The sequence below is a fragment of the Talpa occidentalis genome, unplaced genomic scaffold (genome assembly GCF_014898055.3).
Source record: "Talpa occidentalis isolate TD23 unplaced genomic scaffold, MPIMG_talOcc4v2.1 talOcc4.4, whole genome shotgun sequence".
Taxonomy (NCBI): Eukaryota; Metazoa; Chordata; class Mammalia; order Eulipotyphla; family Talpidae; genus Talpa; species Talpa occidentalis.
The window spans coordinates 50,769,250-50,792,135 of record NW_023604295.1 but is presented as its reverse complement, the minus strand read 5'-3'; the positions used below and the strand labels follow the sequence as shown (position 1 = coordinate 50,792,135).

The 22,886-nt window shown below is 32.7% G+C and overlaps 1 protein-coding gene across 31 annotated transcripts in view; it reads right to left on the bottom strand.

The window, feature by feature from the left end:
- The window catches only part of ZBTB20 (zinc finger and BTB domain containing 20), a 775,686-nt gene that overhangs the window by 496,504 nt on the left and 256,296 nt on the right, over positions 1 to 22,886 (bottom strand). For 28 of the 31 annotated variants that reach the window (XR_008553867.1, XR_008553868.1, XR_008553869.1 and 25 more), the window contains one exon: positions 18,728 to 18,814. The exons of the other annotated variants lie outside the window; for them this stretch is intronic. The gene's annotated coding sequence lies outside the window, so the exon portion shown is untranslated. The remainder of the gene's footprint in view (positions 1 to 18,727; positions 18,815 to 22,886) is intronic. 31 annotated transcript variants of the gene reach the window in all.

Below are 22,886 nucleotides of genomic sequence, written 5' to 3'. Positions count from 1 at the left end.
TCTTTGCCAATGGATACATGTATGGGTTGGGAATCCACTCAAAGTTCAGTGAGTTTAAAGTCTTCCTTGACTCTTATTTCCCATTGTATTCTCTCTTACGTCCTCTTGTCATAGGATTTATATTAGCCTGGAGTTATATGGATATATTGGATCTTATCTGGTATTTGCTGGAATATATATGTGGACTTCCAATCAACCAGGTGTATATGGTAGAGTATCAAGGCCCAATATGACAATCTCCTTATCCAACTGTCCTTGTTAAATTTATGGCTAATAAGACAGTTACTGTCCAACCCGAATTGTAGTCTCAGGCTAACTGTGATATTTATCCTTCCTGTTAGTTTATTGTTGAGATTGTCACTGTTTTTGACAACACTTAGGATATTTTGGTTTTTCATATTGTAATCTCTCAAGTTTTCCCCAAGTTTACACAGTGAACTTGTGTTTTTTTATGACTTGTCCTACCCTGATCGAACTATTGTGGGAATGGAGTTTGGGGAGGGCTAAGGAATTAAAGTAGTCCTAGCTAAAACACTAGAGCTCACTTATGCCTGTTGTCCTACCATAATTTTTTATGTGGCGAATTATATTGTTAAAATTATCCAATTTGGGTGATATAATTTATAATCTCCTTCCATGTAGTGAAAATAAACAACGTACAGTATTCCTTTAGTAAATGACTATTGCCTAATTCTTTCTGTTATAATTCCAGAATGACAGTGCAGCTCTAGAGGTTTGTGTGTGTGTGTGTGTGTGTGTGTGTGTGTGTGTGCACGTGTGTGGGTAGGTGGTGGGGTAGTGCCACTGCCATTGAATAAAAAGTTCCCATGATGGTAATGTGTGTATAGGAAATCATCAACTGCCTATCCTACTATATTTCTAAAAAGAATGTAAATGGGGGAGGGGAGCATGGAGTGAAGAGTTAATTTTGTTTGTCAATACTGAAAATACTTGGTTAGGTTGGATCACAAGAAGTGGTAGGTAAATGAAGGATGAATATGAGGGGGCTAAATTTCTCCAATGGGAAGTAAGGAATTTTGCCTTATTCAAAAAAAAATAAGAGGAACCATTCATTAAGAAGAGCTTGAATTAAGAGCTTGATTTATAATGGGGCACTAGAAAATTTGGAGATGGATTGAGCTAGAATAAATCCATTCCAAGAAATTGTGGAAAATATGTCATCTAGACTTAATTTCATACAAAACAGTAGTTCAAAGATCTCTCCAAAGAGGTCCAAATACTTACTTGGATCAAGTTAATATTTACCAACTTATTCCTTTACATTTTCCTGTGAAGCCCAGGTTATACCACCTGGGAGACACACTAAGGGGATAAGCTCCTTTGGGAGCTTAAATAACTCTTGCAAATCAGAAAGTCCCCATGTAGAAATAGGGGTAATATACACTTTAAAAATGATTTCTGCTTTACAGAATAAAATTCCCTCAAGAATAGATTCTCCTAGAGCATGTAAATTATGAATAGATTTACAAAATTACTCCTATCACGTAAAATGAGATAAACATGTAGTATCTGCCTGCAAGAATTTTTAAAACTTTTTTTCTTCAAAGAGACTAAAAGGGATAGGGAAATCAATAAACTGTGCAGTAGAAATTCAGAAATATAACATATTAACTTTCAACATCTTATTGATGCTTTTTGATCAACATTAATGTTTCACATTTACAAAGTGTCAATAAAATTATTCACCAAGCTTCATCTCATTAAAATGTCATAATAATTTGCCATAAACCCAGGAATTTTAACAGCAAATATTCCTGTTTTTATTTGGAAAACAAAAAAAAATCCAATCTATAAAACTAAACATAGAAAGATCATATAAATTCCTTAAGGACACAAGTAAGACTCATGGTGCAGTATTTGATGACCTCACCTTGTAATATGAGTTATCAATTAGGCAATATTCAGGCTATATGAAGAAGATAATTGGTGTCTCCACCCCCTCCCCCTTTGTCTGTATATTAGAACATAATCAAAAATCAATGTTCAGAGAGTTTTTTGGTCCTAAAAATGGTACTTCCAGTTAATCTCAGAGTAAAGTGGGTGGGCATTTTTTTTTTATTAGACTCTTCAATTTCTACAAGATAATTTCAATCCAATGTCTAATTTATTATTTCTGCTGCTAATGAACAAAAAAGCTATATTACATCTATTCTCCAGTAATACAATCTAGAATTCACTGTCACTCAAAAACAATGAAAGACCTATCTTAGAAAATATATAGACAATTACTTGAAGGATGTGCAGTCTTTTCATTGTAGTTTAGCATCTAGTATATTCTAAAATCTTCCTTTGAATTATATGAGAATGAACTGTGTCCACCTGGTGTGTATCTTACAAGGCTGAGAATATCGAAGTACGCTGAGATGTTACTTGTCAATATCTATATTGAGGACTACAACAGGGCCACATGACAGACTATACAATATTTTAATTATGTAAAAATATTCTGTGGACCATGATATTCGTTATATAAGACAGTAATTCCTTTTTCTACTAAGCACATCATAGGAGTTTTGGTACCAACAATGTATTTTCTTCAAAATATATGGTAAGAATCTAATTTGTAAAAATATATGAGATTCTTCATAGGATGTTTTGTAATATAGGTCTAATTCTTGCCTCTTTTCATGGTTTCCCCCTAATTTTCCCATTTTTTGTTTTTAGCCACTTCCTTTATAAAAATATACTTCATCTATATTTCATTTTCATTTATATTAAATACATATCTATGTTATATACCTATATGTTCCTTTAAAGCACCAAAATTTATTTTTAAACAAAGAGATGTTCATCTATCTCTGCCTTTTCATTTATTTTCTCATATATATCTCTAGTCATCTAAATTTACTATAGGATACTCCAATACTTCAAATGCAGTTTCAAAATGTCAACTTATATCTTCTAGGATCTGAACTTGATAAACTCACCTTACCTTTTGTGGTTACTTTATTTTATTTTCTTCTACCCTCGATACTGTTTGAATCAGCTATCTGAAGCAAAGTAATAGATTTGTAGCATCAGAGTCTAAGACTAAATTAAAGCTTAGATAAGTACCTTTCTTGCTAAGTTGCCTGAAGATAATTCTTGGCTTTCTTTGCAAGAACATAACAATTTAGAATCTATGGAGCAACAGGCCTCCCCGGTGGCGCAGTGGGTTGAGCACAGGGCTGTTTAGCTGTCTGCAGCCTCTGCAGTGCGGGTTCCATCTCAGCCAGCCAGGGAGATACCCACATGGCGCAGCAGACCTCTCCTGTCTCTCCTGCTGCTCCCCTCAGAAGTGTATTTCAGTCAGTCTGCCTGTTCTGCTCCCCTCTCTGTCTCTGGTGAATCCTCTCACCCTCCTGCCCCTCTGGCCTGTACCCCAGTTCTTGTATAAATAAATAAATCTAAAAAAAAAAAGAAAAGAAAGGAATCTATGGAGCAACAGTAGCTATTTTCCAATCTTTAATAAAGAACATAAGGTAAAGGAGCCATGACTAATTGTACAGGCTGCGCCCTGCACAAAGGGACCCAGTTAGAGGTGTGTTCCTCTTAGGAAACCATGTTCCCATTTCCAAGCAAGCTACATCAGCTGGAGCAAAGGGTTTCTTTTAACAATTTACATAAAGGTGCCTAAAGGGGACATCTCTTCCGAAGTTGTAAAAAAAAAAAAAAAAAAAAAACCTTCATATAAGTAACAAAGGACCTCTGTAACATTTCTATAGTACATCTGACAAATATAGTTAATGGCATTGATATTTAGCTGGTTCTCTAGCTGCTACATGTTACATAAATATTCATGAAAACTTCCTAGTGACTGACTTTGAAACAGAATAGGACAATCCTAATACTCTTGTTCTCCATAGATAACAACAACACCGCTTAAAACAAATCACACTCTCAGCATGCTAGAGTCAAGAAGTAGGTGCAGAGCATAATGTTAATTCACGTTATTGGTAATTCCTTAATTAAGTAGTCCCATTTTGGAATTCTCAAGGAAAAAGTAACAATAATACATTCTTTATATAATTGAATACTACCCCCTTAAAGTTAGTTCATGTCTTCTACTGTCTGGAATAGCTAACTCTCAATAAATTACTGGCCAGAGGACTATACTAAACACATTTTCACATTAACTTTTCCTAACTACAAAATTAACATGCATGGGGTTAAAAGAAAACAAAAAGAATTTTTTTAAAGTAGAAAAAATTACAAACACCAATAATCTGATCACACAGAGACAATAAAGTACTTGTAATTGACACTTCAGCATTTCATTCAAATATGACAAAATTTAATTCCAGTTTTATGCACCTTTTCCCCTGTCCAACACTTAGTTGCCTCCAATTCCTACTATTTGGCATGCACTTATGTAGTTGAAAGGTTTCAGCAGTAGTTGTTTTCTACAAATTAATTTAGTCATTAGCCAAGGAATATTATTTCACGCATCTGTTATTGATCAGTATTAACTGATATTGTTATTTACTGTTATTGGCCATTATTACATTAGATATGTTTTATCCAATCATGTTCTGTGAAAATTAACTACTATATATATTAAAGTATGACATTACAGAAGTTAGTTCATTTCTGTTTCATAATATGAAAGTTAGAAATGGCTTCCTTAACTCACAAAAGACAAAAATAAAATGGTAAATTGAATGCTACAATGTCAGATATTGTATACTAAGGCCAAAGACAGATTATTTTAGATAACACTAGTTTTTTTTACTATCTTTACTACAGCATTTTTAGTATGAAAAAATGAGTTATCTCTACTTGTAAAGGTAAAGCACCATAAAAGCTGCAATGCATATCTCTCAAGAGTCTAACCCAACTCTATCTGAGGAATTATCCTCTTTCTGTGAACTCTGTCATGTAGAATTACATCATCTCCCATAGCTCAAATTATCTCCAATTCATAAAACGCTTTAACAAAAACCGTTATGAAGTGAGTTCTGTTACATATTCAGATAACTTCCTCCTCACTTTGGTTTAGCACAGAAATACACAATACATCAATATGTGTTTCATTAAGACAGTTGTTTTCATATAGTAACAGGCTGGGCAAACAGAGGAAGTGTGCCTGGAGTAATTTATTTACATTTTAATAAGACCTCAGATGAATGATACCACACAGGAAGCTCATAGTGAGGTTATGGAGAAATGGTGGTTGAAAAGTGCCTTCAAGTTTGGAAGCCATAAGAATTAATTAATCAATAGTATTGCTTCTGAATTAAGATAGGATAACAGTTCCACAGGGATAGATACTGTGGTTCATGACAAACATTATTCAATACAGGCATTAAAATTGAGGGGGTATCAATTTTTCAAAATATGATAATTTTTTTTTAAGATTTATTTATTTTTATACAAGAGCTGAGGTACAGGCCAGAGATGCGGGAGGGTAAGAGGACTCAACAGAGGGAGAGCAGGTAGATGACAGAAATACACTGCTGAAGTTCTATTTACAATAGCTAAGCTTTGGAAACAGCCCAAATGCCCAAAAAGAGATGACTGGATCAAGAAGATGTGGTACATATACACCATGGAATATTACTCAGCATTCAAAAAAGATAAACACATGCAATTTGCAGCAACATGGATGGCGCTGGAAGGGATCATGCTCAGCGAAATAAGCCAGAAAGAAAAAGAAAAATACCGGGTGGTCTCACTCATAGCAGGAATCTAGAAAACTTAAATAAGGGACCAGGAAAATGAATAACTATAAGAAAGTGAAAATCAAAATCAACAAAAAAACTATGAACCAGAGACACTTTTTGGGGGTGGGGGGCGGGAGGGGAGGGATTGGGGTCAGAATGGGGGGGGTTGCAATTGTATGGGGAATATAAAAATAAAATGTATTATTTAAAAAAAAAAGTTACTCATAAAAAAAAAAAAAAGAAAAAGAAATACACTGCTGAGAGGAGCAGCGGGCGCGACAGGAGAGGTCTGCCACGCCATGTGGGATTCTCATTGGCCAGCAGGGATGAACCTGCACTGTAGAGGCTGTGGACAGCTTCTCAGCATGGTGCTCAACCCACTGCGCCATCGGGGAGGCCCAAAATATGATAAATTTTTAAGGCTATAACGCAGAACATATATCAAATGCTCAAGTTTAAAATGAATGGCCCTATGGGGAAGGAAAAAAAAAAAACCTCCTCTAAGTTCAAAGGATGAGAATTTTTTTTCTTTAATATACCACAAGTACTGTTAAATTTTTTCTTTAGTTATACTAGCTTGTTAGCATTTGGATTTCTCCTACATTGCACATTAAATGTTTTGTGAATCATTTTAAAAACAGATCAAGTTCTTTAATCAAATGAAAGATTCAGAAAGTAATGATTTTCAGTCTACAATTATAGTAGCCTGCACTATTTCTAGTTCCAAAGTCTGAGCAGCGTCACCTTTATGTGAGACAAATTATCACTGGTAATATTCCAAAGATTAATGTGTATGCCACTTGTCTATCCAGTGTTGTTCCAAAGAGAATTTTAAAAATCTTGCAAAAGTAGATACAATTTTTAAGCAGCAAGTAAAGAAATAAATGATATAGGGACAATAATGACAGGAAAAGCATGAAGAGACCAGGGTAAGTATAAAGAAGAAATGTAGTGAGTAGTAATGTATTGCTTAAATAACCAAATATAGTCACTATACAGAATAAATACTTCATTAACAGTTGCTGTTTTTGCATTTTTCCTTATTTGTATTGTATGTAATTTATGTTTTTCTGTACTATGATTCATAATAACTAACATGATATTGAACAGAAAATTGATTAGCAATAAATATTTCTTGATTTGATTAGTCTGAAATACAGAGAATCTGACCAAGAGTTTCAAAACATCTGATGTTAATTCATGCAAACTATATAAAAGAACAAAATAAAGGATTCTGAAGAGCAAAATAAATTTTGTAGACCAGGAAAAAAGAATATATTATGCTAAACTCAGCTGGAGCAATGAAACTAATATCCAAAAAATTTGAATTGAAAATAAATCAATGCAAATACATACTTGAATTCTAGAGATAATTCAGAAGACTCCCAGAAAAATGAAAATACTATGATGGCCTTATGAAAATGACTTGTCACATTATCACATATCATTTCTGTCATACTATATAAGAAGAGGATATAGAATGATTAGAAACTTCAATACTGATGTAGGTGTAAACAATCTGTATTATAGAAAACTATGAAATTTCTGAAACATTATCAAGTTTTATAGCTATTATGACTAGAATCTGAACATTGAATACCATTACATGTAATAGTAACATGTAAAAACTAATAATTTCAATTGTAAATAATTTTAAATTAGAAGTTTTTAAAATTCATATTTTGACATGGTATAAAATTAAGTTATAAAAAGTCTTTAACATAATCTTAAAAGTCCTAAGTGTAAAGTTTTTCTAGTTATTTGAGGGCAATTTAGTAATAGGGAATCAAATGACATAAATCCCTTCTAATTAAGCATGTGTTAAATAATCCTACAATGTTCTGAAGGGAAGGAGCTATGCATCTGGATCTCAATGTCCACTACACAAATTTTAGCAGATAGCAAGGGCTGAATAAACATGTGTTTGAACTGAAAAAAATTCACCAGAAAAACCTATGTCCAGATAGAGTTTGATAATATTTTCCCTAAAAGGCAAGTAACGTAAAACACTCATTCCTAATAGACCAACAAAGTTTTCGAAAATAATATTCTAATCCACCTTACCAAAAAACCCAAAGAATTCTGTCTTTAATAACTAATATCCACCTTCACTACAAAAAAAAGCTAGAGATATTATCATATAGTCAAGAAAAAGGATGTATCCTGTACATGATTATATAACTGCTTAGAAATTCCAGTCAGTGAAACAGGACACTAAATAGAAATAAGAGGGAAAAAAGATAAAGTCATCATTGTTTAAGGGTAATTTAATGACCCTGAGAACTCGAGAGATAATAAGAAATTATTAAGAAAGTTAATAAAATAGCTAGAAAATACATATGAAGAAGATATGACTCGTCTACTAAACAATTAGAAAATGGAATGCAAAAAATCAAGGACGATAATGAGAACACAGCCACACTTAAACTTACTATTATAAGGGATTTAGAGTACTCTATGATGAAAAGAACTATTTCATGAAACATTACATAAATAGAAACATACTATGATTTTGAATATGAGCACTGAATATTGCAGATAGTGATATTAATTGATAGGTTTAATAAAATTCCAATGAAACATTTTTATGATTTCAATGAAGTAAATTAATCTTGAAGAATAAGTTAGTGACAACAGCCAAACCATTTTTGAAAAAAGAAAAATAAAGGATCTGATTCAACAGATGTGTAAACTCACTATGAAGCTTTAGAAGTAATAGTATGGAACCAGTGAAAGAAATGAAAAAAACAATGACATAAATATAGATCCCAGTGTTGATTAAAAATGAGTAAGCAATAAAAATGGTTCTAAAATCAGTGGGTATATGGTGCCAGGACAAGTGGTTAACTATTGGGAACTCAAGTAAGTAAGAAGTTTATATCCTACCTTATGCTAAAATAAATTCTGGAAGGAATAGTTAAAAATACAAAACAGAACCATAAGGATATGAGAATATTTATCAGGCTTCAAGCTTTTGAAAAAGAAGATAAAAGCAAAGGCTACAGCCAGAGAATATAACAGAATTGACCATACATATATTCAAAATTTTCTCATATCAACAGTAACAAAACAATTTAATGACATAGGAAAACTGAGAGGAACAATTATGCAACACATTTGACAAAATTAGTGGCTTAACATATAGAAAAAATCTAACAAATCAAGACATGAGTAAAGGACGTGAGCAAACAATTCATAAAAAGAAAACAATGGAAAATAATCATATGAAAAACATTCCTGCTTCATATTAAAACCAAAATTAACCAGTTTTTTGCCTGCCAAATTGGCAAATTTTTATAAAATGATACTATTCAAAGCAGGTAAGAGGGTAGTTAGAAAAGTACTCTCACCCACAATTTAAGAGGAGTTACTAAAAAAAAAAACACCTTGAGAAGTTTACATTCTAGTGTTTCTAAGAATATATTCTGAAAACAGAATTCAAGCTGCCAAGGCAAATTTATATATAAGAATGGACCTCCTTGAGAACTATGGGTGCCTTGGTGGTGGGTACTGTACCATAAAATATATCTGAATCATACACAGTATTATAAACCAATGTTTGTAAAAAAATAATTAAAATAAAATGGACCTCAGATCAAAAGAAATATGGTGGAAAATAACCTAAACTTCAAACACTTGGGAGTTAAACTTTTTGGTATATAGAGTATAATATTCTTAGTATTTTCTGACTCTATGAACTAAAAATATAATTAATGCTAATTGAAGAAAGCAGAATATAGACTATATAACCTAAATTTTTATTTAAATATACACATGCATACATACATATATAAAAATCACAAAATTTATGTAAAATTAGAAAAGCAGAGCAAAAAAAATCAGAATTGTTCATCCTGCATTGAAATTTTATTTACTATATATTTTTCTATTTCTATAATTATATTCAATGAGCATACATTACCTTTTCATTGAAAAAAAAAACTATTTTAAACCTAAAGTGAAACTAAAAGTGAATTTTTATGTGTGCAGAAGTCACTTAAAAGGCTTTCTTTCCCCAGTGAGATATTTGATTTTATTTTTATTTCTAAGAATATAAAACTTTCCTTGAATTAAAAACCAAAGAATATAAAGACACTCTTAAGCACCACATTTGACCACATTCTTCTCCCTCCCCATATTCTTATAGCCCATTCTCTGAGTACATATAGATGAAGTTTGTCTTTTTTGTTAATAATTGTTTTGGTACCAAGTTCAGTAATGTTCAGTATATGAAAGTTTATTTGGCCCATTTAGCCAACACCAAGGAAATCACTTTCAACCAACTGTGACCAACACAGTGAATAGAGCATTTTATTTTCACATTTCTTTTGCCTAGAACACCAACCATATTAAGTATTCTAAGAATAACAATAGATGGGACTTGATTTTTATTGGTGCTTAAAAAATAGCTGCCAAAGTCAAGACATGCAATAACCTCCTAAGTAAGTTTGCTGGCTCCATATTGTGTTTGAAGGCACACCCCCTCCAAACGTCTGCACTCACCATCTGCTACTCAACCGCAGAATAATGTGCTCAAGTCTGGTGTTGCTTGGCATAGGCAAAGAGAGTCAATGTCCAACTCCATTCTGACATGTGCACCATATCAGGAACCTTATGACACAGTCCTCAATATCAATGCAGTGCTTTCAAGCCCCATTGCACATCAATCAAGTATGTATGACATTCAAGCTGATAGACAAAATCTTAGCCAAACCCTATACACCTACTGTGCACGGATCTCTCTAGTTTGCCTGCAGCTCACCTTCTATTAAGATGATAACTTTGGCCTAGTCTTCCATGCCAAAACAAGTCCATGGAGTCACTCTGGCAAGAAGAAGGGTCTATATCAATGTCAACAAACAAGTTCCTTGCTGCCGACCCTACCATCTGTCCTCCTGCTTCCCACCTATCTTACTTTATGTGGACCTTGATGAATGGGGTTCTAACAATCCAAGATTCTACTTTAGCCAGGCTTTGCAGATGGGGTCAACATGACTGCCCTCTGGCCAAACACCCAGAGTGACAGAGCCGAAGGATAACCTGGAGAGTACCAACTTGAAAATTTGATGTTAGAAATAAAGCAAACAAAGACCTTCCTACTAGTTTTAGTGTTTTGGGTTTGCAAAAACAGTGATGTTTTCAATGCTTAAAGTGAAGATGATTTCATTTTCAATTCTCTGAAAATGTCAAAAGTGTTAAATGATTAATAAAATGAAGGAAGAAAATTAAATTGGGTTATTTTAAAGCATTTACAAAGTAGTTTTGATAGAAAAACTTGAAAATCTAGAAATATGTAAAAATTAATTTTATAGTATAATATTCATTGAGAAGTAGAACATTTCTTTCTGCATTACATGCAACAATATTAGAGAATAATAGTTTTCAGACCTATTCTCCAGAAGTCATACAGAACTTACAGACTTCATAGTAGAAAAGTAGAATTTGATATAATCTTAAGTATGGAGAAATAAAATTTTTTGATCTTTAAAAAATATATTAAATTAATATTGGCTTATGTGTAGCAAATAAAATTATTTTCGTGAACATAATGACAAGTCTTATCAATTAGGTCATTAAAAATGCACTTTTAACTGAGCCTAATGACATATAAAACAAACAACTTTTCAGGAAAGCACTATTGGTTTCAACCCAACACAATTTTATGTAAGAATATAATGATGTCCCTTTATCTTTTTGTTCTAGGGGAACTAAGTGTATTTCTAGAATGATCACTGGACTTAGCCAAAAATGAACAGACAAAAACTCTATCCCAAATTCAAATATAGCATCATCTTAAATGCTAGGCAATTTAAATAAGTAACAAATATAAAGGAAATCTTTACAACACAAATGAGATAATGAATGTGAAAATGTTGTACACCATAAAACACCACATACAGAATTACACCAAGCATCGATCACAGTGCTCTGTACTTAGCAAGCACTTACTAAATGTTTTCAGAATCGCATAGAATTTAATTGAAAAGAGAGGTATAATGAGACTTTAATAAGTCGAAGTCAGATCTTTTCAAGATCATGGGAAAAAGGTTCAGTCAAATTACATTACTAGGTACATCAGTTCTTTGATGTTATAAATCTAGATGAACGTTGATTGTATCTAAAGAAAATTTTGTAGGATTCCTTTTGGAGAAATCATAGTGGAATGAAAAAGCATGATTATTTTTAATTTCTAAATATCTTCAAATTTTCTAGCATTCTTTGGTCAAGTAAGATAATGCTATAGAAATCCTACATAAAACTCAAATTTACAATGTCCTGGACTAATCATCTGGATGATTTCTTTGAATTTTCCTAAAATATGTTCCCATCCTATTTTCTGTGGGAATTCTCCCACTGATTAACACAGAGAATGAGAATTTGGCCTGTGCTCTATAGACACCATTGAAATGTGGCCACCTGAGGCATGTAGGGAGGGCATCCAGCTGGCACACCACATGTTGCCCTGGAGTATTGTACAATGGGAAGGATATTTTGGCTAAGAATACCTGGACAATCTCTACAAAGGCCCTGATTATGAAAAGGACTTCAGTATTATCATTGTTTCTTGACTGTACTATGAGCCAGGGGAATTTCTCTTTCTAAGTTTATATGTTTTACCCCAAAGAAAGCACTTATAAGAAAAATCAAAGAAAGCTAGGTCACTGATAGTAGAATTTGAACATTATACTTATCACTGGGAGAAAGTTTTTTTGAGAACTCCAGACACTTCAAAATTAATGCTAAAGCACATTACAGACTTGTCCATAAACTAAAACGTAAACTATAAAATAAAAGCTGCAAAAACACAGAATGAAAATTTATGTCTGTACTTTAGTTGTAAGTACTGCTTGCTTACAGTTTAAGACTACATCTTACAAAATCAATTAAGTTCATATATTACCCATTTATCTGATGATTTGATTTTTATTTTTGCAACTTGTGAGAAAGAAAAGCCATGCATTTGAACTGTAATGCCAATGAAACAATTTTGTCAATTTGAATCTATTTTTTCAAAACACCATACGTGATTAGAACACATAATGCACCAGTATTTTTGCCAATTTTTGTTTTAAAACCAAAGCTGTTTTTGTATTACATAAGTACAAAATCAGAATTTCAAAATCAGGAAACATATTTAGGGGTGAATTTTAAAATAAGCCCACTTGATTCTTCATTAGATCAACTCTGAGCGCCAGGAACATTTCTGTAAAATTCCACTGGGGTAAATAGGGTAGCTAGGAAACGCTCCTAATAGTGAGAAAGAGGCATATGCATTATTTGCAAGTTCTGTTTAGAGTTTTCATCCTCCCACTGAATAGTTTGGTGATATTTACAATACAATATGAGTATAAATCTTAAGGGATGTATGATGTCACCAAATGCTGAAAAACAATTACAGCTGGGATTTACATTTGTGTTTATATGTTATTTTGCCTATAGATTCCAAAAGCCAATGAAGAAAAAATGAAACTAAACATTTCCTGGAACTGAAAGACATATTTCATCTATCAATATAACCAGTTGATAGTATTTCAAAGACAGTTTCACAGTAAGTGAAACAAACAAACATAATGAGTTAAATATGTCACTTCAGCCACTTGGGATGTCATTCAAGAAGCTTTTTTTAAAATCATTTATTCCATACCACAAAAATAGGAATTATAACCTTTTGGTGTCTTTTAGTGACAACTTGCCTGCACAAAGGAAACCAATACCTATATAGCCATATCTCATTTGCTATCATGTATGTCTACTTGAAATTACTTAAAAAGTTATAACTATGGGTCACGTGTATATTGCATTTTCCCTAAAAACTCAAGAAAATCACAATGATCACAGTGCTCATAAGATTAATGAGTACCAATTCATGTCAAAGAAAATAAAAGCTCATAGAGATAAAGAGTATTTGCAGAGGATCATACCACAAGTCTAGCAAAATAATTATTGCAAAATAATCAATGCAGTCACTTGGAATTCTAATACAACCATAAAAATTAACTTTTAAATTTTTTTCATTAACTTATTCTACTTATTCTACTTATTGTGCAGAAAAATCTTATTGCTGACTTAAATCACTGAATAATTTTTATTAATTTAGTTTTTGTAATTTGTGACCAATAAGGCTTGGGTTACAACTTGCCTTCTACTTTAGGAATTTAGGCACTTCACAACCTTTATACACCAATGGCTATTTAAGTTCTAAGAGGCTAGTAAATATTGAGATTGAAGCTGGCCCCTCTTCCATCTTTATTGACAGAAATTCAGAGTGCCAAAAGTCAGCTCTGCTGGTAGTGATCATCATATCTAAATATTGATTCTTTTAAAACTTGTATTTTGAGAAATTTTTCATTGTAGAATTACAGGTGGAAAGTCATTTCTCTTTGATATAAACTGCATGCAATAAAGAAGGAGGCAGCCCTACACAATAAATATGTAGGGAATGGTTTTCCACCTCTGCATGTTGCAGAAAATCCCACTGAGTTAAGTAGGGTTCTACCAAGGCCACTTAAACATATTAGCCTATTATGCTCCACATTTCTTTATTGTTCTCAAAAAGCTAATGAAATGTTCCAGTGTAATGTTTATGCTGGAGTACTTTTAAAGGCATTTTAGAAGTGATGTTTCTCTCATAACTCCAGAAGGGGGTTCCACTTCCTAGAAGTATTTAGTAGACCATGCAGAGACCATGCAATCTCATTACTCAGTCTATTTAGTTACATAGCTGGAAAAGAAAAGCTTAAAGATAATCACTTGATAGTTTCAGTATAGACTTTAACAATATTGTAAAATGTCAGAAATGACAAAGCTTACAGATACACATGGCATAGTGTACTCCTGAAGAGATAGGCTTAAAAAAAAAAACAGTGTATTGGCTACTAGTAGATGACATTGATTTATATTCTCAATCTATTAGTTCAGGACATCTGTAAAATTAAACAATTGTTTCTCCAGATTCAATTGTTTTTAGAAAAGTAAGGAAATATTATCTTCTGTCACTGAAACTCAATCAGTATGTAGAATAAAACTCAGCCAGTTACTTCCCGGTCTGAGTATCAGTCTCTCCATCTTTAGGGTGAAGGAATTGGATGTGTTGATATCTACGGTCCCCGCAAGTTCTAATATTTGCTGGGTTTATGATTCTAAATACCAACATTGTGTGCTGAACAAAAGCAAAATTGGCAAGGAACACGCAACAAAACTATCATTAATTATTAACTTTCCAACAAAATTGAAGTTATATAATTGTGCCTTGAGTTGTCATATACAACTGCCTCACCTATTAAATATCATCAATAGTATGAATAAAAGGTTAAAAATTAAGGTCACATGTGGTAAGATTAAGGTTAAAACCAAGACTAAGACTATACTAATGAATTGAGAAATGAAAGATTTATAAACTTCTACTGAACTATTATGTGATCTGCCTTGACAAGTGGCAACTTCTTACATAATCAATCAATTAAAAACAACAACTTGGCAAGACCTTGGGATTTTTTTGTTTGTTTTTATTTTCAAGAAATCAGAAGATAATCCTGAAAAAGAATTAACAGAGTTCATAGCTCTGACCTCTACTGGATAATCCTAAAAATGTCATTTTCTTCTTTCATTAAAATTAGGCATAACACAATATAGATACTGCACTTAATGAATGGAGACTTTGCTCTATATGCTTTATTTGCATTCACTCATGAAATCCTTCTATCAATACAGGGAAACAAGTACTATTAGAAGACAGATATGACTTTGAAAGACAAAATCATTGGGATGGTTATCAGTAATTCTAGAATATTAATCCTCCATTTTTTTCCAATGTGCAAAGTTAATACAGTATGGCAAGTGTTTTAAGAAAAATATGACTTATCAAATGATTATGTTTTTGCACTTTCCTAATGGACTTATTCTTCAATACATGAAACTAGAGATAGAAAAGAAATGGAGTTAGAAGGTACACACTTTATTCTCAATATAAGTGTGAAGACATATCCATAAATTATAAGAAAGTGAAAACCCAATAACCAATGAAAATACCATTGTTTGAAATTACATTCCCAGCTTTCAAATAAGTTGATTCTTATAGCATAATGAACACTAGAATTGGCACAAGGGATCTATATTATAGTCTTGATGCCTTTCCTATCAAATTGTATCATCTTGGGCAAGTTACTTAACATTTAGAAACACCTTTTTTTTTTTTTAAACAGGAGGATTCGGGTTCAAAGCTTTCATCCAATAAGAACATTCTATAGCAAGCTACCTATAAAGTCAAGTAATGATTTATCTTGTTTCACATATTATATAACAGTTAGTAATCTAAATGCATAGTATTATACTCACAGCTTTGACTAATTTACAAAAAAGATTGGGCCTGTTTTATAATCATCTTTCTAAATGCAGTTCTAAGTTGCTATCCTGAACATTGTAGGGTATGTCATTTTCATTTATGCTCAAAACTTAAGTGAAAATAAATTCTTGCACTAATCAGATATATAAAATATAAACACTCACAAGTACACAAATATAAGAATTTAATCTTCTTGATTTCTTCTGTAATTTTTGTCTTCCACTTAACTCTCAGTCTGCTATGCTTGACCTCTAAGCTTTTCAAGTACTAAACAAGTTCTTGGATATAGTGTACCTAAGCTAAGAGTAAGAGACAAGAGAAAGATAGAAGGAGAGCAGGAGTATTTTAATTCAGTAACACTGAATAGAGCCTCCCACACAGGGTTAGTTATAATAGTAGATGACATATGGGACAGGCTGGTATTGAAGTAAAAACAAAACAAACAAACAAAAATCAAGGGAGCCATGGAATAGTAACCCCTAGGTTTAAGCATTTCTACCATTAGAAATCCTTGACAAGCATACCATTTCTTTGTGATATGGAAATTGTATGAAGATAAAACTGAATACTAGAATCCATCTTCTAAATTTTGGGTATTCAAAGGTCATTTGAAAGGGAGCAAAGGGGTCAAGAGCTAGCCCCTTAAGGCCTACCCCAGAAGTTTCACTAGAGGGTGCTCTTGGGCTTTCATGAGTTGTCATTTCTCCAGTAAGAAAATCAAGCATCACTTAGAAAATATATTCTGTTTTAGCATAACTTAGAATCCATCATGGAACCCATATCCAGTATTTCAATATAGATGTAAAGGTATCTCAAGCAGAAATTGGGCATGGCTCTTATTTTCCTTTGTAACTGCCTTTTTCTATTGGTAGTTTACTTGCCGAATTCACAAATTTAAGACCCAAAAGGTATCTTAGAGGTCTACAGAAGTGTATATTCTAATTTCTAACTATAGAAACTTCCTGAGATATCAAGTCAAAATTAAATGGTGTAATCTGATGAAGGTATTTTTGCCAATATATTTTTGCAAACATATATCAATATTATAATAGACTTTGACTTCATATTTTACCAAAAGGATTTTCATTATTCTATAGGGACTATGGAGGTTGTCAATCTCAAGCTATTATTTATATATTTATTATTCATATTTATAATGAAATAAAAAAATTTATCTCTAAACAAATATTTCTTAATGCCTTGTTACATAAAGAGATTTCTCACTATGTTCCTGATAAGATGACAGACAATTAAATCTTAATCTCTACTCCATATGTTAGATTTTTTTCGCTATGATGTCACCTTTGTTAAATCTATATTAAATGACTTATTCTAATTATTTCTAATGATAACTAATCTCCAGATCTCCTGATTTTACTACATTCTTCAGAAAAACTAGAATATGGAAATTGTTTTATTGTATGATTAACTTTTTAATGCTCGTTTTTTATTTTTTAGGAAGACTAAGTAGGCGTTTTCTCTATACATTGAAAAATTGTGGTGGTACATAACTAAGCATAGCAGTATTTTTCCTAAGAATCAGAATGAAAGCCTAAGTAGAATTCTTCTTCACTCACACAATGTAAAGATTCTTCTGAACCCTATAGCCTAGTTGTTAGTCCTGACATTGTGATGGCCTTATCACCTATGCTTGCAGTCTTGATGCTTTTTATCTATAGTGTTGACAGGATAATTGTGGAGATGATTGTAAGAGACTAAGGCTTTGTCTGCATTTCCAATTTGGTTAAATTTGAAATTTAATTAAATTAATTTTACCAGTTTCTCACAAAAATCAGCTTGAAGCTTTTGACAAATAAGAAATTCAGGGTTGAGCAGCAGTCATTTATAATGTATAAATCTGTATAAAAATACAATTTAAATTCTCACTTGATAAAAGATAAGCCAGTATCATTTACAGATTCCTACTGCTTTCAATATGATACATGGATTGCAACCAGTATTAAACGGGGAAAAATTCATAGTGGATTTACAACTGTTAAAAAGCACTCATGTGGGCTCTTAAGGGGTCCTCTTTGAGAGAGTTTAAGTATGGGCATTGGGTGAAGGTAATTCCCTCATTCAACTTCCAGAGGACAGAGTCACCAGCATATATTCAAAGTGTACTTCAAGCAAGTTCGTCATAAATAAGCTTAAAATGCTCTATAAAGAATTAGCAAACTTCCCATGGATACTGTGAAAATAAAGGATATCAATGAAAAGATACAATAAAAAATTATTTAGCTTTAGATGTAATTAATTTGTGGGCGAGGTCATTTACTCTCAAATACATTCAAGTCTCTCCAAACACAGGTCAATGTTTGCTGACTGATGGGAGAAAAAGACCTATTTGGTTTAAGTATGTCTAGGTTCATATTAATTTCTATATCAAAATAAAATATCTTATAAATCTTCACATTTGCAAAAGAGTTCAAGCTGAAGCAGAGTGACAAGTATTGTTGATTGTGAATAAGAAAATCTCTTAACTATTCACATGTGCTCTTTTATGATTTCCTGTTCTATTCTTTTTATTGGAAATAAGGAAATAAAATGGTTTTACCTCATTTTATGAATCAAAAATTTTACCTAGAAGTTACATACAAGATCTAAGTCTAATCTGATTATTTTACAACTAGGTCAGTGAGATGCAGAAAAAAATAAGTGGCATCCTATCCCATGCCATTAAGTTAGTACAGGTAGGTTTTAACCAGAGGTTTTAACTCACTGTTCTTTCTTCTGCACAACTTTCCAATGACATCTGGTTATTCCTGAAGGGTTTATGTATCATGTTATAGTTTTATGATGACTTCCCCTGAAATTTCAGATAACGAGAAAAGATTTAAGGAAAATTGCCCTTAAGTATTTAACTCTACAATTTAAGCAACATTCCTATGTGCGATAGTCAAATGACCTTGATGAACTTGCATGCTCATTAAAAATGCATTCATCACAAAGTACACTTAATGTTCTCACTGACTACAGCAACCTTGTATGTTTCAGCAGCTAACCACCCAATACCATCCTGAATCCAAGAGGCACCCTATATTTCCTTGAAAGTCAACTCAGCATGAAAATACTGTCTACCTTGTGGGAATAAGAGTGCAGGTGTACTCTTAGCTTTAAGAAGAAGCAATAATCCAAATTCTGAACTTACCAAACAGATAAATTAGGGGGTGATTATTCACATTATAAAAGGATTCACCACAGGATGCTTTTAAATCATAAGCTGCTCTACTGCATTTTAAATAAGTTGATTTACAGAACTTCTTTTATAAGTACTTTTCACATAGTCCCTTATCCAAAAACAATCACAGATCAGGGGGCATAAAGTACTGCTACTTAGTACCTGCTAAGCCAAGCTTCCTTCTCCATATGAAAGAGTTATTAGCACTGTAGTTCATTTTTTAAAAAATAATAATAAATCTCTCACCCTTGAAAAAAAATCTTCTGAGCATGTAATATGTGCCTGGCACATTGCTAAGCATTTTACGTAATATTATTTATTATCTCACCAAAAATCTACATTAATACAGTTACCATAATTATATATGAAAAAAAATTGGGATTCAGAGAAATCAGCGATAAGTAACTGGACTAAATTCACATGGCCAATAATGATGGTGCCAAGATTCAAAGCCAGATCTGTCTAGAGCTCTTACACACTGTAAAATACTGTTTCAGATGAAATGTTTCAGGTAGCTCTCACCTAACTGAGTGTAGTTGTATTCTGAGGTACTATCCCACTGCAGCAGTCCTATCAATAGCAACAGGGAATAGTCATGCAACCTGTCCACACAGGGACAGGGAACTCACCATAAGGCTTCCCTTTCTGATTGCCGCTTGTTCAGTTAAAGCCCAAATTTATCTCCTTATAATTCTTACTCATAGATCTTGGCTTCGCTCTATGAGTCGTTGAAAACAACTACAATTCTACTTCCCCATACCTATTAGTATTCTCTTTTCTAGGTGAAATTCTCCAGTCCTCCCAGTGTTTTGTTTTATATAATGGCTATGTCTATTTTTCACATAAATTTATTCTTTCTTGAAACTAGGCTCTCCTGGGGTACTGAGAACTTATCCATTCCATTTCTAAGCAGGTATGTAATTAACAAATGCTAGAGAGTCTGCATAGTATAAAGATTAAGGGCACAAGCTCTAGAATCCACACTACCTGGATTCAAATCAAAGCTTTGCCACTTAATGGATCTGTTTCCTTGGTGGATTTACTTAATCATTCCAAGCTTCAGTTTCCTCCCGCAACTATGAATGTGAATAGCAATAGCACCTATTTCATAAGGCTATTACAGAGATGTAAAAGAGAAAAATGGAAGCAAAGCAATTAGGGTCTGGCTTCTAAGGTTGTAAGAGCTGTAAGTTTTTGCCATTATCATTGATGATAAAGGAGTGGACAAACATGAAGCGGCCAGGAAAAAAGCAGCCTATATCATCGTGTGAGATTGATTTTATTGTTCTGATGTAAAGAAGTAAAGTTCTACTGCGAAAAAAACCTACTTTACTGGCGATCAGATAATCTTCAAGTCCCAGTTCTTCCACACTGCCCACTTAGAGATCTTGAACTAGTCACTTTATCTCATCTATTGTACAGAGAAATAGGACTACATGTTTTCCTCTAAAATAACATCATTTTATTCTAGGATCCTAGGATCCTATTCCCCCAGGCCATGTTTAAATTTACTAATTATGTTTGAAGACTAGCATTAAAATGCTAACTTTTTATCTGACCATTGTAGAAATCTATTGCAATCTGAAGCAGTTTAACAGCATTATTTCCATGAAAGAGAATAAGCCTCTTAGATTCTATAGACAGGTCTACTGGAAAATGAAAGATGTTATAACTGCATAGAAAGGAATTTAGTGCTGCATTTGTGGTGATAACCCCAAGCCTTCTTCCTGGTCAGGAGAATCTTGCCCTCTCACTGCCCCACTGGCCTAAGCCATTTTGCTGAATACCAGAGAAGACTTTTGAATAAACACAAATTCTAAGTTTTGGATGGAATGCCAAGTTGGTAGAAAAATCATAAAATGTTCTTTCCATAAAAGTGTACCCAGCCTGGATTACTACTTCCCAATCAAAAAATCACTTCATTCTGAAAAATATATATAATATTGAGCCAATATTATTATGGATGAATGTGCCAGTACTATTCATATGACATTATTTATCTCTAGATAGAATGAAGGCATGGTGACTGGTACCATTGTCAAACTTATTGTCTTCAAAGAGTGTCATAGTCTGTTCTACAAATTTCACAAAGGGTCAAAAGAAAAAGAAAACCACAATTATTGATGACAAAATCTTTAACATTGTTTAACTAATCACAATGCATTTTTCTACAAATAAAAGTGCATTATGAGACCAACGCACTACCTACTGTACTGACAAGGCACCTAAAAGAAATAGAAGACCCAAAGAACTGGAAAGATAGTCTTTGCTCATGGAAGATAAATTTTGGTAAAAAGCTATGAGCTTTATATTCTGGAAGGCAGAGTTTTTAAAAAATCAAAGAAATTAAATCTGAAATTTTGGATATCTGTTTTTATTTCTTTCTATACATAAAAAAATAGTCTGGCCCATACATAATGACTAACTAAAAAAAAATCATTACAATATTACTCAAATTGATACCAACATTGCTATATGCCAGCTTTGTTTTCATTAATGTTTGTATGATAACTCTGGTTGTGTTATAGCAAAATGTTCAGCAGAAAGGAAATCAATTTTATATATATTACATTACATATGTACAAAGTCATCCCTTAAAATGAAACAGTGCTATTTTTGAGGAACAGAATTTAGATAATATTCATTAAAAGTACTGAATCCTATTTAATGTTCATAACACATTTTTTAAGCTTCCTTAAGAACTTTCCTATTATTTCAACTGAGTGGTAAGAAAATAATATAGAGAGATATTGTTAATCCCATCTTACAAACAGATTTCAAATAAATAATAAGACACAGAAAGCTTAAAATGAGCTGCATAAAGTCAAAAATTTAACAAATGAAGTTAAGTCCGTTTGTACATTCCAGGCTGCATGACACACTAAGGATAAAGGAAATGTATTACCTCTGAATATACTATTGACCCTAGAAAATACAGATGCTACTAAAAAGACCATCGGATTAAAGAGTTTGATAACATCTTCTGAACATTTAAAATTTAAGCCACATTGAAAAATACTTTGAATTTCAGTTAAATTTGACCAAATTTGAGTCCTTCCAAATTTGCAAACCTTTAAAATCTAAAACAAATTCTAACTCCAGATTTATAACCTCCTCAAGAAGAAAACTTCTAACAAAACCAGTGACTAGTTCTTCCAACAGTGCCTATGACGCCATTGATATACAAATCTGACCCATTTTACAGTACACAAAGAAGACTGGAATTCAGCTGTTATCAGAGATAATAATAAACTTCTGCTGGTGAGTCAGTCTCTCAGCCTCAGATTTACATTCCCACAGTCAGCAAGCATTTTTAAGTTAAACATTTTTAAAAGTAAAAATTTGATAAACAACATTTATATTACCAACAGAATATGTTTTCATTACTTTGGTGATAAAATATCTGATTCTTTTAGACATGACTGTTTTCTTTCTCTTTTGTCCATCTCTTAGTTCCTTCAGTCCAGGGCCTGGCCCTCTCCAGGGCCTTTTTCTCTTCCTGAAGCTTTGGAAGAGAACCCCCACCCTGATGCTTGGATCCTCAAGCCCCTGAGATTTTATCCAGACCCACCCATGACCTGGGTCCTACTCTTCCTCTAAAGCCAGCATCTGAATGAGTCAGATAAGAGTCATTATCCAATTGAACATAGGGTTCAATATCTTACTATTTATATTTTAAAAATGTGATATTTTTATAGAA